This window comes from Schistocerca nitens, chromosome 7 (genome assembly GCF_023898315.1).
Source record: "Schistocerca nitens isolate TAMUIC-IGC-003100 chromosome 7, iqSchNite1.1, whole genome shotgun sequence".
NCBI classification, from domain to species: domain Eukaryota; kingdom Metazoa; phylum Arthropoda; class Insecta; order Orthoptera; family Acrididae; genus Schistocerca; species Schistocerca nitens.
The window spans coordinates 26,561,633-26,579,324 of record NC_064620.1 but is presented as its reverse complement, the minus strand read 5'-3'; positions in this window follow the sequence as shown (position 1 = coordinate 26,579,324).

The following is a 17,692-nucleotide window of genomic DNA, read 5'->3' as shown; positions in this document are numbered from 1 at the left end:
CATTCGTGATCGATGTGATATGTACAGTTACTTTCGTAATGTTTCATACCATTGGTGATAAAGCCGTGTTCCCCTGCTCCTGTAGTCGGATAAGTTTCCTACCAGATGTTAGCGTCTCAGTGTTATAAATGTTAGATATGTTACTTTCTTTCTCAACAGTAGCAAGAAGTATTCCAACTCTCGTCTCACTTCCTTACATTCAGAAACATATCTGATGTAATGGCTTAAATCTAAAATGATGTTGAGGCGACGTCATAAAATATCGTGCACAACTTTTAACAGGAAGTAACCCTTTTAACAGTGTTTCTTATATGGAAAGAATTTGGAGCAGTTTCCTTCTGTGTCACACATATCAGATCTTCGCAGTTTACCGCTCTTCGGCACATTCTGAAAACAATTGGACAACTTGCGACTCCAGGATGGATGTTAAAGAACAGTGGAAGACACATGTTACAGAAGACTATTAAATCGTGTGTGTGGAATCGTTGGTACAAGTGTACTGTGGTCTCTTTACTGTGCCAAAGCTCTTCTCAAGGATTTTAACTGGAGAAATACTAGCTTACTTTGTTACTCTTTCACTTTTTATGCCTCTGAGCTCTGTCATGTAAATAATACTGCGACCTCTCTGTTTTTACCTAGTATCAAAAGAAGTATTTTTTAAAAAAACGTAGTTTTCTGTGTAAAAGATGTACGTTAAATTTCTGCTGTACAAACACTGTCGGAAAGTAAAGGCTATTGAAGTGTTACCATTCTTTTATGTCATTGAAATCCCGTTATTTCATCATATCCCATTTATTCCTCACCACTGTTTACACATGTAATACAGGTCAGTGACAAAATAAATTTTTATACGGAATTGTGAATAATTTTAACTGGCAGATGACAGTAAAAGTACTGTGTCTCTCTCTGCAACGCTCGACAGCTTTCTTCACTTTAACAGTGACGAACAGTATAATGTTTACTGCTGTAGGTGAGGTTTTTTCCTAGAACAGTCCTATACATGCACAGAATGGTAAAAGCAGAGGACAGATAAGGTGAGTGATAGTCTAAAGTGTCCCAATTTTTCGGATGGTAGTACAATGGATACCTACTAGAACCTTTCACCTGTGCAGTGTGTATGACTATAAGGCTTGCCGTCATCTGAATGGCGAGGCCAGATCTCACGTATTTCTAGAACGAACGATCGTCCTCATCTCTGTTCGGCTGGAAATTAATTTAGCCATTAAGCTTCAAAGGTTTTTCCTTTACCATTTACTTACTTTGCAAACTTTGTATTTTTAGAAAAGTAAATAAACTCAAAACAACCCCATCATTACTTGTCTCAAGGACAGATATAAAGATTGGTTTCTAGTATCCAGAAACAATAAGCATTTCCTGCCTCGTACACTGTCGGAAAAAAATTTGCAGTACCAAGGAGGAGCTGTGAGTCATAAATGGAATTTAGTAGGAGTGTTTCTCCATCTGAAAGTTGCATAATAGTGGCGCTAGTAGCGCCACTATGCAAGCGCAAATGAGATTTGCTTTAAATACAAGCTACTACAGTTGTGAGCGTCAGTTACGTTTGAGATTGGACGTGGAGAGTTGATGTTGGCCGAGAATGCCTTTAAGGCCACAAAGCCGTCATTTTCGAAACCACATTGAGTATGAAATAGGTCTTGTAATGGGGCATGAGAAAATAGACGTTGCTTCTTGTTGTGTACATAGTTCCGCGTAGTCAGCGCGTACACAACTTTCCCAGTAGAGCGCGCCCCGCTAAGCACAACAGCGCAGGCGCAGCGCTCGTCCGTCTCCGCACTACGAGGTGGCGCTGCCTTAGAGACGGACCAAATTCTAATTCTGCTTACGCCGATCCGCGTATTAATATGTAACGCAGCCAATGAGATTGCTGCTAATGTAGAACCTTTTCTCCTCGCGGATAACACTCGCGCAGAGATACATGAATGCGCGAGGTATTATAACGAGTGTACAGACCTCTGATTAGTCAGTCTGCATTAGTCTGTATGAGTCTGCATTTATCTGCGCCTGTCTGTACCAGTCTGCATTAGTCTGTACCAATCTATAGTCAAGTTTCAGTCTGCGCCTAATTAGATTTCCATATTCATGTGCATAACCATGAAGATAAATGAGTAGACACTTTGTCAAGAATCAGAGATATGTGAGAATAAGATTAACGTAACAATACCAAAGGAACTTCAGATTGTCAATTGTAAATAGCATCCAGGACCAAGTTAAGTAATTTTTATGCTTATTATTATTTTAGTAAATGTGTGTGAAAATTAATCAAGTTCTGTTTAAAGTTGATTACCGTCAATCTGCTACTCTAAGCGTGCAAGTGGCATTTCTATCGTCTGACCTAACGGCAGAAGATAAACACGCGACGAGAAGACCACGAGACATATTGCTGACACTCGCCTACTTCTTCAGAGCGACAAGTCAAATAATCTGATGGTATGTGTACCGAAGGTCTTACAGTATGCACACCACACTTCTGCGATATTGCAAAAAGACTTGGCAGGAATGTAGCCACAGCACATGATTGCTGGCATCGGTGGTCACGAGATTATATGGACGCAAAAAGACCGGCCTTCGGACAGCGATGACTCACTACCGAGAGAAAGGACAACAGCGTTCGGTGTATGGCTCTGTCGCATCGCACTGCATTCACAGCAGCAACTTGAATTGTAGTTAGCACCATACTGACACAAAGATATTGTGCACATCGGTTGCTTGAAGGACAGCTCTGAGCCAGAAGCCCTGTAACATGCGTTCCATTGATCCGAGAATACTGCCTTTGCAACTTCAGTGGAATCAAGTGAGAGCTCATTAGAGGGCAGGGTGAAGGTGTGTTGTGTTTTCTAATGAAAGTTGCTTCTGCCTCGGTGTCAGTGATGGCTGTGTGTTGATTAGGAGCAGGCCATACTTTTATTAAAAATTCACGACTGGTTTCGCATTAGCGAAGATGCGTAAGTACCTTCATTTTTTGTCAGCATGCTAGCAGCGTAGGATCTACACCTGAAGATATGGTCCGAGGTACGATTTCATATGACAGCAGGAGCATTCTCGTGCTTATCCCAAGCACCCTGACTGCAAATTTTTACGTCAGTCTAGTGATTCGACTTGTCGTGCTGTCATTCACATATAGCATTTTTTGGGATGTTTTCCAACAGGATAGCGCTCGACCACATGCAGCTATTGTAGCCAGTTCACATATAGCATTTTTTGGGATGTTTTCCAACAGGATAGCGCTCGACCACATGCAGCTATTGTAGCCAGACATGCTCCACAGAGTGTCGACATGTGCCTTGCCCTGCTCGATTACCAGATACGTCTCCAGTCGAGCACATGTGTGACATCATCGGACGACAACTCCAGTGTAATCCAGTACTAAGGGGCCCTGTTCAAATGGTTCAAATGGCTCTGATCACTATGGGACTTAACATCTCAGGTCATCAGTCCCCTACAACTTAGAACTACTTAAACCTAACTAACCTAAGGACATCACACACATCCAGGCCCGAGGCAGGATTCGAACCTGCGAACGTAGCGTTCGCGCGGCTCCAGACTGAAGCGCCTAGAACCGCTCGGCCACCAGCGGTCGGCTAAGGGGGGCCCTGTATTGACCGACCGATTGCAAGAGGCATTAAACTCCATCCTACCATCTGACATCCGGCACCTGTACAACACAATGCATGCACCTCTACATGCTTCCCTTCAACATTCTGGAGGTGACGTCGTTATTAATGAATCAACATTTCACATTTAAAGTCTATGCGTATTAATGACTTCTGCTTAAAAATGTGGGGTTTATTACTTATTTAAAGACATCATAAATTATATTTTCGTACGAGTCCTGAATCTTATGACAAATTATTAATGTTCTCACTAGAAAAACTAGATAACAAAAAATCGTTAATGGTAGAGGGAATCGCAGTCGACGAGAGATTAGGTGTAACATAGTTCTGGTGTCTTGGCACTTTGACAATGGCGAACAGTTCAGGCGTAAATTTGAGTGCTCTGATTGGAGGAAGGCAGCTCCGACGCGTGAAGAGTCAACTACCAAGTACTTGTACTTTTCTTCAAAGTACAGGCCTGCCATGTGCATGTACAGAGACAACAGAAGGCAAGTTCACATAGTGGAAACTCGTTCTGTATGGCACTGTGCCATTAAAGGTAAGCTTACAACGACCATAAAATATCCATATCGCTGTCAATATATCCCGATAGAGTTAACAAGTAACACTTCGGTGACATGAACTGCAGTCAGATGTATATGGTAAGGCTACATAAGTTCCTGATCTCCAAACGCAATGAAACCCATTTTGCCATTTTATAGATAGCAATTTTTATTTTGAAATAAAGAAAGTATATACCAAAATTTTCTTAACATACTTTTGAAAATTATATCTGGTAAGAGACGTCCTCCATTGCCCATACAGTGAATAAGCCTATTTCTGGCGTTTCTCTTTACCCTTACCATTATAGCAGTAAGTGTGTTGGCGATTTGTGGTCGGGCGAGCGAGTTATCCACTAGGGACCGCACCTTATTAAGATCAGGAGCTCTGGGAATGGTTCCCTCAAAACAGCCATTGCCATCCTTCAAGTGCGAGAAGCTGATTCGTCCTGTTGGAACCATATTTCTCGGAAGTACAGTTCATCAAGTCGGGGCGTAAAGTAAATTCTCCCAATACGATGCAGTTCTCGGGAATTGGTGTTGGTCCAGTAGCGTACGTTCAGTTTGTCGACGCATTCAGTCAAGTGAAAAGCCGGCCGCGGTGGCCAAGCGATTCTAGGCGCTTCAGTCCGGAACCGCTCGACTGCTACGGTCGCAGGTTCGGATCCTGCCTCGGGCATGGATGTTTGTGATGTCCTTCGGTTATTTCTGAGTTCTAGGGGACTGATGACCTCAGATGTTAAGTCCCATAGTGCTCAGAGCCATTTGAACCATTTGACTCAAGTGAAAATGGCCTACATCACCGAACCCATTACGTCCTCAGGAACATTTCGAGAAGTGCCTCATATGCGTACCTCCGAGATGGGTTCGGAGAGTTCCTGCAGAATAACCAGCTTGTATAAATGGTAATGAAAGACATGTTGAAGAATTCGCCTCACTGAACGATTGGAACGTCCAAGGGCAGACTCCTGCAGAAAGGTGTACGAAGACTGAATCTTTCACTGCCTCGATGTTCTCACATCATCTCATGGCCCAAGGGACTCTAGTTTCTGGTCTACATCTACATCTACATTTATACTCCGAAAGCCACCCAACGGTGTGTGGTGGAGGGCACTTTACGTGCCACTGTCACTACTTCCCTTTCCTGTTCCAGTCGCGTATGGTTCGCGGGAAGAACGACTGCCAGAAAGCCTCTGTGCACGCTCTAATCTCTCTAATTTTACATTTCTGATCTCCTCGGGAGTCATAAGTAGCGGGAAGCAATATATTCGATACTTCATCCAGAAACGCACCCTCTCGAAACCTGGACAGCAAGCCACACTGCGATGCAGAGCGCCTCTCTTGCAGAGTTTGCCACTTGAGTTTGCTAGACATCTCCGTAACGCTATCATACTTACCAAATAACCCTGTGACCAAACGCGCCGCTCTTCTTTCGATCTTCTCTCTCTCTTCTGTCAACCCGACCTGGTACGGATCCCACACTGAAGAGCAATACTCAAGTATAGGTCGAACGAGTCTCTTGTAAGTCACCTCCTTTATTGATGGACTACATTTTCTAAGGACTCTCCCAATGAATCTCTACCTGGCACCCGCATTACCAACAAATACTTTTATATGATCATTCCACTTCATATCGTTCTGTATGCATACTCCCAGATATTTTACAGAAGTAACTGCTACCAGTGTTTTTTCCGCTATCATACAATCATATAATAAGGGGTCCTTCTTGCTAGGTATTCGCAATACATTACATTTGTCTATATTAAGGGTCAGTTGGCACTCCCTGCACCAAGTGCCTATCCACTGCAGATCTTCCTGCATTTCGCTGCAACTTTCTAATGCTGCATTTTCTCTGTACACTACAGCATCATCCGCGAAAAGCCGCATGGAACTTCCGACACTATCTACTAGATCGTTTATATGTATTGTGAAAAACAATGGTCCCATAACACTCCCCTGTGGCACGCCAGAGGTTACTTTAACGTCTGTAGACGTCTCTACATTGAGAACAACATCTTGTCGAACTCGCAGTTGGTCTCAGCGTAGTGACCAATGTAAAAACTGATTTCCGGCCCGGAGCACGGTACAAAGATGGTACATTAAAGCGATATCGGAAGGCAATCACTGAGCATCCGTTCGAAAAGTAATCCTCGATGCAAAGTACGCTCCGCACTGTTCAATCACATGATAGTGACTGATCCGGAGAAGAACACTTGATAACTACGTCTGTTTAATGAGACCACCCCGTTTTAACCACTACATCCTGAACGGCGCACTTGTCCAATACAGATGCTATGTCGCTGCAACCTGAGCAATGAAGTGCCACCTACGTGATACTGTTTCCAGAGCTGTCTAAACCAAAACTTAAATTTTGTATCTACGTCATTAAAAAATAAAAATTCTGATTAATGAAATGATTCAACACAATTCATGAAACTCTAATAAAGACGATATCCAACGTCAAATTTATTGGAGAACTACCTCAGCCATTTGAAATAAAAACGATGTTAGACTTTGGGGGGGGGGGGGTACATCAACATTGCTGTTTAACTGCGTTTTAGAAAAATATTTTAAGGACCTGGCATTTAGAGCTTAAAAAATACAAAATCGAACAAATAATTATCAGAAGGCAAAAGAAACTGAAGAAAGATAAACTGCCTGGCTTTAGCAGAAGATTTTGCAATATTTTGACAAAATCTGATAGAGAAAGTTATCCAGATAAATCTTCTACAAGAAATAGCAAATACAACTGGTCTCCAAATATCATATAAAAAAAACAAATTTCGCCGCACGGAGTGGCCGCGTGGTCTATGACGCCATGTCACGGATTGAGCTGCTCCTACCGCCGAAGGTTCGAGTCCTCCCTCGGCCATGGGTATGTGTGTTGTTCTTGGTATAAGTTAGTTTAAGTAGTGTGTAAGTCTATGTACCGATGACCTCAGCGATTTGGTCCCGTAGGAATTCACACACACTTGAAAATTTTTGAACAACAGTCATAACAAATATAAAATATGCATCAAAATTCACAGAAACACAAATACGTAAAATAGAGCCGGAAAGTTAATTTAAATATCTAGGAGAAACTATACAACAAAATTGACTAAAACAATTTCAGTAGATGTAAGAGTTAACAAAATGGAGAGCAGATATGGTTTGACGATGAACAACTGCAGCAATAAATGCATACGTAGAAATACCAAACTAAAAACACTATACTACAGTGGTTGCGATTGGAATTTATGTATGGATGTGAATGTCTAACAAAGAACCATAAGCTGGACAGAATAGAGGTACTAGAAAGACGGACTGTTAGAAAAATAATGGGTGTATTACGAACGGCATATGGCCGGCAAATGAGAAGTAATGAGGAGATCTAAGAAAATGTACAGAAAATATCAGAAGAAATGGCTAAAAGAGGATTAACCTTTCTTGAAGCCTTCTGCCGAATGAGTAAGAACAGGCTCACGAAACAGACATTCCCGTATTTCTGGAACAAAAAAATCGTCAATAGCATCGATTACAGAGATAAGAAAATAATAAGGAAGAAACAACAGCAAAGAATCGGAAATAACAGACCAATATCTCATTGCGAATTAAATAGTAAATTTAGAACGCTTTCAGTGCAGAAGAAATAAGGAACGAGATGGACAGCAGAAAGGCAAAGAGAAGAGGACGGTGTACTGAAAAAAAAGAAGAGGAAGTTGTCACGTGATCCTAATTCATCAACGCGAAAGTTAAGAGAAATTAGTTTCATTTCGTTTTGAAACCATGAATTTATGTTGCCGCACCCAGTACAATAAAACTGCCAGCCATTGATGCCAGACAGTCATTACAGTAATACATTTCCGGGATAAAAGTATGTACACGGGCTCACAACATTGCTGCAAATTCGACTTATATATATGTCGAGGAAGTAAGTGCGATTCTACTGCATTTAAATCATACAATGATAAGGATGAAAAGAACAAGAGAATTCGGGCTTTGTCGATACATTCTCCTTAAGCAAATTTAACTCGTGAACTAACGGTGGACACATACATTTACCAGAATTTTACCAAGCTGTCGAAACATGATTTCGAATGTCTCGTACAAGCAATTGATTTGAGAACTGGTGAAACCTACTCAAATATGAGAACGCATATAGCACTCACCACCGACTGGCGCTCACCCTTCGCTTTTTAGCTGCTGGTGATTCGCAAAGAATTTTAGTATTCTTCTTCAAAGACCACAACTCGTCAACAAGGGTCTTGGTACCGGAAGTATCCAGTGCTTTGGTGGGAAGTTTGAAGAATTTCTTTGTGGTATGTCGACATAAGTGTAGAGTTTTAATTTGTATCTTATTTTTATTCACCAGAGACCACGACGGTTTACAAAATCAATTTCTGCCTCAGCCACGTCTCAAGACAGTATGAAACTCCTGGTATCAAACGCAAACCATGTGATTAAAGAGCCTCCTGGTCCCACATTTTCCCTATGCAACGCTTTTGCCTCGCCTTAGGCTTAGGTTCGAAGACTTCTGAATTTTTTGTGTGTTTCATGAAGCATGGGCAACGGCCTTGCCACAGTGGATACACCGGTTCCCGTGAGATCACCGAAGTTAAGCGCTGTCGGGCGTGGCCGGCGCTTGGATGGGTCACCATCCCGCCGCCACGTGCTGTTGCCATTTTTCGGGGTGCACTCAGCCTCGTGATGCCAATTGAGGAGCTACTCGACCGAATAGTAGCGGCTCCGGTCAAAGAAAACCGTCATAACGACCGGGAGAGCGGTGTGCTGACCCCATGCCCCTCCTATCCGCATCCTCACCTGAGGATGATACGGCGGTCGGATGGTCCCGATGGGTCGCTTGCGGCCTGTAGACGGAGTTAGTTAGTTAGTTTCATGAAGCATGTTCCGCGCTCAAAGACGACAGCCTACCATGTGTCCTTTTTCAGACTGCGATCTTTGTATACGTTACTTCCATATCGCTGGTCGTAAATCAGTACCATTTACGAATTTTATACTTCTCTCATCTACTTCCCCACTGCTGTACACAACAAACAACTATAAATCACGTGACTACATTGTACGTACGTGCGCAAACCTCCAAACGAAAGTGAAACGACATTGTTTCCGCTCATTGACAGAGACGTGACTGCAGCACTGTGTATGAGAGAAGTAGGAAGCAAAGGTGAGAGCAAGAGGGATGCATTTACAGTAGAGGACAGAGAGAGATATTTCTCTACAATACGAGATATTCTCCACACGTAATTGACAATACTGGTAATGCCTCAAGAGTGTGTCGGCTACTACCTCCAATACCAGTAATATTGCCTGACAATTACGCAAAATTCCTGTCTACTGCAGCCACATTGCAGCAATGTTGACGGTAGCGCTATTGCGGCCAAACGCTAACGTAAAGTAAGACCCGTATAATCGCACCTTACGACAAATCTTACAGCTTCCTACTCGTCAATGCATATACACTGAAGCGCCAAAGAAACTGACATAGGCATGCGTATTCAAATACAGGGACATGTAAACAGGCAGCATACGGTGCTGCAGTCGGCAACGCCTGTATAAGGTAACAAGTTGTTACATCGGTTACTGCTGCTACAAAGGCACGTTATCGAGATTTCGCCGGCCGGAGTGGCCGAGCGGCTCTAGGCGCTAAAGTCTGGAACCGTGCGACCGCTACGGTCGGAGGATCGAATCGTGCCTCGGGCATGGATCTGTGTGATGTCCTTAGGTTAGTTAGGTTGAAGTAGTTCTAAGTTCTAGGGGACTGATGACCTCAGAAGTTAAGTCCCATAGTGCTCAGAGCCATATCGAGATTTAAGTGAGTCTCAACGTGATGTTATAGTCGGTGCACGAGCGATGCACCTCAGAATCTCCGAGGTAGCGATGAAGTTTTCCAGTACGACTATTTCACGAGTGTATCGTAAATATCAGCAATCCGGTAAACATCAAATCTCCGACATCGCTGCCACAGGATAAAGATATTGCAGAACGGGACCAGCGATAACAGAACAGAATAGTTCAGCGTGCCAGAAGTGCAACCGTTGTGCAAATTCCTGCAGATATCTATGCTGGGCCATCATCAAGTGTCAGTGGGCGAATCATTTAACGAAACATCATCGACATGGGCTCGTGTACCCTTGATGACTAAACGACACAAAGCTTTACACCTCGCCTGGGCCCGTCAGCACCGACATTGGACGGTTGATGACTAGAAACATGTTGCCTGGACGGACGAGTTTCGTTTCAAATTGTATAGAGCGGATGTACGTTTGATGGACACAACCTCATGAATCCATTGACTCTGCATGTCATCAGAGGACTGTTCAAGCTGGTGGCGGCTCTATAATGGTATGGGGCGTGTGCAGCTGGAGTGACTAGTGACTAATGATACGTCTAGATACGACTCTGACAGGTGACACCTACGTAAACATCTTGTCTGGTCTCCTAGATCCATTCATGGACATTGTGCATTCCTACGGACTTGGGCAATTCTAGCAGCACTATGCGACAACCTACACGTCCGTAATTGGTACAGAGTGTCTCCAGTAACACTCTTCTGAGTTTAAACACTTCCGCTGGTCACCAGACTCCCCGGACATGAACATTATTGAGCATATCTGGGATGCTTTGCGACGAGCTGTTCAGAAGAGAACTCTAGCCCCTCTTACTCTTACGGATTTATGGACATCCCTGCAGGATTCACGGTATCAGTTCCCTCCAGCGCTTAGTCGAGTCCATGCCACATCGTGTTGTGCCACTTCTGCGTACTCGTGGGGGCCCTGCACGATATTAAGCACTGTACGAGTTTCTTTGGCTATTCAGCGTAATTACGCCACATGCCGTACGGAAGACCCCAATTTATACGGACTAGGTGGGACCGAAATTAATCCGGATTATCGAAACACGTGAAAAAATTCTACTAGACCCAAAAACTGTAATAAGTGCTACAATATACATAGTTTTCATTTTGATACTACTTTCTGAAATCGAGCGTGAAAAAGCTATTTCTTTCTTTTAGAAAATTGTATGGCGTTTAATAGCAGCTCAATTGCTTAGACGCTCCAATAATATCAGCTCGGCTGACTTTCGAGATTAACCATTAGTTTTAAGAGTTGGTAGTTCACGTTTGGAGACAGATCATCATGCTTCCCGGTAGTCTGGGAAAATTAGTTCTTAGCTGTTGCCCGCTGACGAGTAGTGTATACGATTGGAGTTTACGAGTCAACCCTCAGCGTCAGTTAAGGCCTGAAGATGTTGCACTGAAGCACCGAAACTCATAGCCGTATAATAAACAGGATCTTAAGGATGGCTGTAGGTGTTCCATTTTATATTGCCTTTATATCAGGCATTATTATCTCACTTAAAATACCACTTTCGTCGTCCTCTTCACCATTACTGTCGTTCACTGTAGTAAAACAGGAGGCCTTCCAAATTTCGTTATTATTTATCACGCAGTAACCGGCATAAATGTTATTCTGCAACCAAGCATCTACGTCACATCCAAACCAGGATAAATGCATGCAGTCAAGGTCATTGAAGGTGGCGCAAGGAAAAGAAAAGCCAGTTCTGCACCAAGTGAACGTCTAAAAGGTACAGCGAGATGCTAACCCTAGCAAAGTGTTTCGGTCGATTTTGAAACCTGGAGACTAATGTGGCCGAAAGGAACCAGCTCTAAGCGGCAACCATGACACTGGAAATTTAATGTCACATGATGGCGAGTTAAGAGACGTGAACTTTCAGGTCGGTCCTGAGGTTTCGATACGAAGATGGTGATTTAGTTTTGCAAAAGAATCTTCAAAATGGTACTAAGAAAGCACAGTGCATAAGCACTGGTATTCATAACCAGATAACAGAAAAATGTGGTGGTATTATTAAAAAGCACAGAATTCGCTGAATGAACAGTTCCACGTTATGAAGCGACAAACATCGCAAGAACAGTACTACTATGTTCGTTTGCTCGGTATTTGGATTTAGAATTCAGTGTGATTTGTGAAGACCTCCTGATGTTTATACTTGCTGTAGACTTGACGGAGCATGGTCTGGCGAACATGATACTAAACGGTTAACCCCAACTAACGGCAACATCCAGTGTCGGTTGCCTGTTTAACGGCCTCTAGGGGCATTCATCAAGTATCTGAGAATTACAGCACTTTAGTGACTTGTGACAAACTTCAGGAGTGGTTTCAGTCATTTACGATTTATCTCGTTGACAATTCACACAAAATCATGAAATGAAAGAAGGTTATGGTTTATTAATTTTTCACTGTTCATGCAGTAAAAATAATGGATAAGGCATGACATTTCAATTTATAATTCTTTACTACCAACTGTATTCGCAACACACTTTGCAGACAGAGTCCACATTTACCTCTTAAAGTACTTGCAAATTTATGTCACTGTATGACAAACATTTTTTTTAGGATGCATCAAAAACTTGCTTTTACAATTATGAACTGTGTGTGCGACTTACGGCAGCGTAACTCTCCGCGCGCAAATACCCAACAATAATCGTCCAATATTTAAGAACGAGATCACTTAGTCACTTGCAAAAAACGTTACACATAATTTCAAACCTTTACGAAATTTCTTCCCTGTCACACACCCCACAGATCAACGAAGGGGAAAGAAATTGCGCTTAATAACTACGCACAATTCGTTTATCAGTCAGAAACCACATACACCACTGAATGTACGTCCAAAATTATATCATTACAAAGCATGTAGTCCAAGAGATACGACGTCAGAAACACTGAGATGCCTGAAAAATTAGTTTTTGCTTAAAACGTATGGAAAATAACTCAGAATATTCTCCTTCAGTGTTTAATCCTGTGAACACTTGTGACATCAAACAGTTTCAAATTTTCTCTAAACTGCTTTTGCTTATATCCTTAACGTCAAACATTTAACACACTCAACTGCAAAGTAATCAGGCGTTTGGAGCTGTTTTATACACAGGAGTTCCACTTTTTATGTTTTACTCATTCGGAACTAATCGGTACTACTTGTGAGTGTTTTGTAGGTCATCAGTGCGGCAGAGCAGCGGCAATTAGCTTTCATTTGTACGACGCACAAACTTTCATTAGAAAAGAAGACCAACGGCTGTGTACTTGAACTGTGGTTTCCCATTCTTTAAACTTAATCTGCTCTGCAGGCTATAAAGACTTGCATAGGGACAGCACAGATCATCGGATACGTCTTTTGTAGTGCCACGAACATAACGACATTCTGAAACAATCTGTCAAAGACGTCTTACCGGTTAATAGTTTTGGCAGTGCGTGAAGATCGGTGGCTTTACAAACGCGAAGCAACTCTGCGGTTTAAGAAATGTTTTTCTCTATATCGAATTCTCTGCAGCAGATTCGTGTTCTAACAAGTAACATGCCCAAACAGTACCACATCTGAAACTTCCTGGCAGATTAAAACTGTGTGCCAAACCGAGTCTCGGTCCGGCAACAGTTTCAATCTGCGAGGAAGTTTCATATCAGCGCACACTCCGCTGCAGAGTGAAAATATGATTCTGGAAACATCCTCCAGGCTGTGGCTAAGCCATGTCTCCGTAATATCTTTCTTCCAGGAGTGCTAGTTGTGCAAGGTTCGCAGGAGAGCTTCTGTGAGGTTTGGAATGTAGGAGACGAGGTACTGACTGAAGTAAAGCTGTGAGGGCGGGGCGTGAGTCGTTCTTGGGTTGCTCAGCTGGTAGAGCACTTGCCCGCGAAAGGCAAAGGTCCCGAGTTCGAATCTCGGTCCGGCACACAGTTTTAAACTGTCAGGATGTTTCATATCAGCGCACACTCCGCTGCAGAGTGAAAATCTCATTCTAGTATCGCATCTGTTTTTCTCTTTGTAAAACGTGTTAACTATTATCTTGCTGCAATATCAGAGTACACTAGCAGTGCGTCCAGTGTCTTAGAAGAAATCTGTTTAAAGAGACCTCAGAACTCGCAGAAGAAGTTGAAGTAACAAAGACAGTACCGACATCTGTGTCCACAATCAAATATCGAGACCGTATTCCTGTTGGAAACCCAGAGGAACATTGCAGAAAAAACGCAGACTAACCTCTAACCTATCTTGCATTACGTAGGAAACCAAGTCCGTTACCAGATTCGTAGCAACCAAATTTTAATAAAATACCTTCAGACCGTAATCTTTGGAAATCATAAACTGCAGTAACGAAGAAACGCTGGAGACCATTGAACTTTATCAGTCAGTGTTGTCAGAAACTTCGTCTGCTGCTGGAGAATTTTCCACCTTGAAACAGGAATGTCTTATCAATTGCAAGACCAGAGAACGCTTTGCAACGTTAGAGACGAGTTATTGCAGTTCCGCCCCAAATTCCCTTTACCCTCACACACTCTACGGCAACAGCAGCAAGGGCAATTTCGTCTTAAAAGTGTTTGAAACTCTGCCTAAGGAGCAGTTCATCTTGCCCTGCTCTTTGTGCGTCGCAGTGTACGAACTGATCTAGAAGAAGTACTGAATTAAAGCCTCACGACCGAGCAGTGCTAAAGTATGTGCCAGGAGCTAATCTGCGTTTGACCGCTTGACATCGATAAATTTAAAGACTGACACCTCCCCGTAATAAAATATCCTGAATACTCACATGGCTACTACAGGTGTTTTCTACTGGTACTGTGACTGTTCCGGACTATAATGTAACTTTGTATGGGCCTTCTACCTGTCCATGACCTAGATACCAACGCGTGGGTGAAAATATCCGACCACACAGGACTCACTTGGTGATTGTGTACCTGTAATTAGTGGATAAACCACATTAGGGGTGCCTGGACGCCCAGTAGCACACGTGTACGACGCAATTTCTAGAAGAATCACATTTCGATCACCGCAACGGGGCGTTTATTAGTCTCAAAAGGCGGCGGTCGAGCAATGCGTAGTGTTGCTGCAAGCCATGCGGAACGTATATGATCTCCAGGATGGAGAGCAACAATGAATGCTGTGTTGCTAGACAAGGGTGACAAATTCCTACAGTCACGTTTTACATAAAACAGGGGGAGGGGCAGCAAGTTCCGCATCCCACAGCCAACTGCCAGATTCTGGTATGCCTTGTGCTCAATCCAATCACATCGCTAAGTCATGTGTAACCGTTAACAGCAATTATTATCGTACTGCCTCATATATCAGTCACCTCTATAACGCAAATTTGCTAAAGAAATTTCATAAGAAAGTAAACAAGTATCCAGAAATCTACTGAAGCAACCTGTCACCTACAACAGTCGTGTAAGTAGTATGTAAGGAAGCATATTAACATTGTGGTTACGTCAAATTAATAAAGAATGTGATTCCAATACTTTCTCTTAATAGCGTCCATCACATGACACTACAACCAACGTGCACAAACAATCAAATACTTTTTTTCTCGTCTTTCTTGTCGTTAACTTTCACCATTGTAATTCTGTCAGAGACAGCAAAGGACAAGGAAGAGCAGTTGAACAGATTGGACAGTGTCTTGGAAGGAGGATATAAGATGAACATCGATAAAAGCAAATCGTCTATAACGCAATGTAGTCGAATTAAATCGGATGATGATGAGGGAATTAGATTAGAAAAAGAGACACTTAAAGTAGTAGATGAATTTTGCTATTTGGGATCAAAATAACTGATGATGGTCGAAGTAGAGAGAATATAAAATGTAGACTGGCAATCGCAAGGAAAGCGTTTCTAAGGAAGAGAAATTTGTTAACATCGAGTATAGATTTAAGTGTCAGGAAGTCGTTTCCAAAAGCATTTGTATGGAGTGTAGCCATGTATAGAATTGAAATATGGACGATAAATAGTTTAGACAAGAAGAAAATAGAAGCTTTCGAAATGTGGTGCTACAGAAGAATGGCGAAGATTAGATGGGTAGATTACGTAACTAATGCGGAGGTACTGAATAGAATTGGGGAGAAGAGAAATTTGTGGCACAACTTGACTAGAAGATGGGATCGGTTGATAGAAAATGTTCTGAGGCGTCAAGAGATGTGGGTTGCAGTACGTTCTAGGAGATGAAGAAGATTGCACAGGATAGAGTAGCATGGAAAGATGCATCAAACCAGGCTCTGGAACGAAGACCGCAACAACACAACAACTACTTTCCACGCGTAAATATGTTGATACAACGTTGAATATAGACGTACTACAGTGGAACAATCATCAACATTCGGTACTACGAGAAAACAAGCAAGTTTACTATAGTAATTTCAGAAAGTTAACTCATAAAAGTACTTGTGATATCAGAAATAAAAGATTCGGCAACTAAGTAATGTTTAGCTCACATTCTGGCGGAACAATTCGGTTTCGCTGTATGTAAACTAATTTAATGGAAGGATGAGAATATTTCTTCGTTTTGCTACGAATTGAGGGAGAATTTGAGTTACTGTTAGGAACGGTTTTCTAAGGAGGATATTGAGTTAATAAAGAAAATCACACTTACGTACTACTATAAGCACTGAGGAACGCACTTGCCACAGTAATATAAAACACTTCAAATTTTATTTTGATCTCATAATGGCTGTCGCTGAAACGCATCTAAAGGAATAGTAAATAGGGTCAGATTAAGGTACATTACGAGGATGTACCATTTTTCACTTGTAAAGCATTTCTTCCAGGCAGTGCTATTTATTCCTTGGCGTTATTCACAAAGAATTCGATTAGTTCAGCAAAGGGCACAACTTTCGATAAGCAGTATTAGATAAAAAAAAACTGCTTCGAATATGATCAGCTGAACACAGTCTCCAACACTCTTCAAATGAGGAGCGTCGGGAGGCTTCCGTGCGAGAACGAAAATATGGAAAGGTACGTAATAACATCGACAAACGAATGTAAATCAATTAAGTGTAACATACCTTTGATCGGTGGAGTGAAGCATCTGGCTGGCAGTTCACGCTTTGTGCACTCAACTGCACATGAATATTAATGGTATTCATACCACGGTTGTCTATGTGTGTGTGTGTGTGTGTGTGTGTGTGTGTGTGTGTGTGTGGCTGTAAAATACACCGTACAAAGCATGTAGAGTATGCAAACACATGTCATTGCTCACGCATAGTATTCGTCTGTACTGCGTGAGCTTCCACTATCATTCCCCCATGAACCATGGACCTTGCCGTTGGTGGGGAGGCTTGCGTGCCTCAGCGATACAGATAGCCGTACCGTAGGTACAACCACAACGGAGGGGTATCTGTTGAGAGGCCAGACAAACGTGTGGTTCCTGAAGAGGGGCAGCAGCCTTTTCAGTAGTTGCAAGGGCAACAGTCTGGATGATTGACTGATCTGGCCTTGTAACAATAACCAAAACGGCTTTGCTGTGCTGGTACTGCGAACGGCTGAAAGCAAGGGGAAACTACGGCCGTAATTTTTCCCGAGGGCATGCAGCTTTACTGTATGATTAAATGATGATGGCGTCCTCTTGGGTAAAATATTCCGGAGGTAAAATAGTCCCCCATTCGGATCTCCGGGCGGGGACTACTCAAGAGGATGTCGTTATCAGGAGAAAGAAAACTGGCGTTCTACGGATCGGAGCGTGGAATG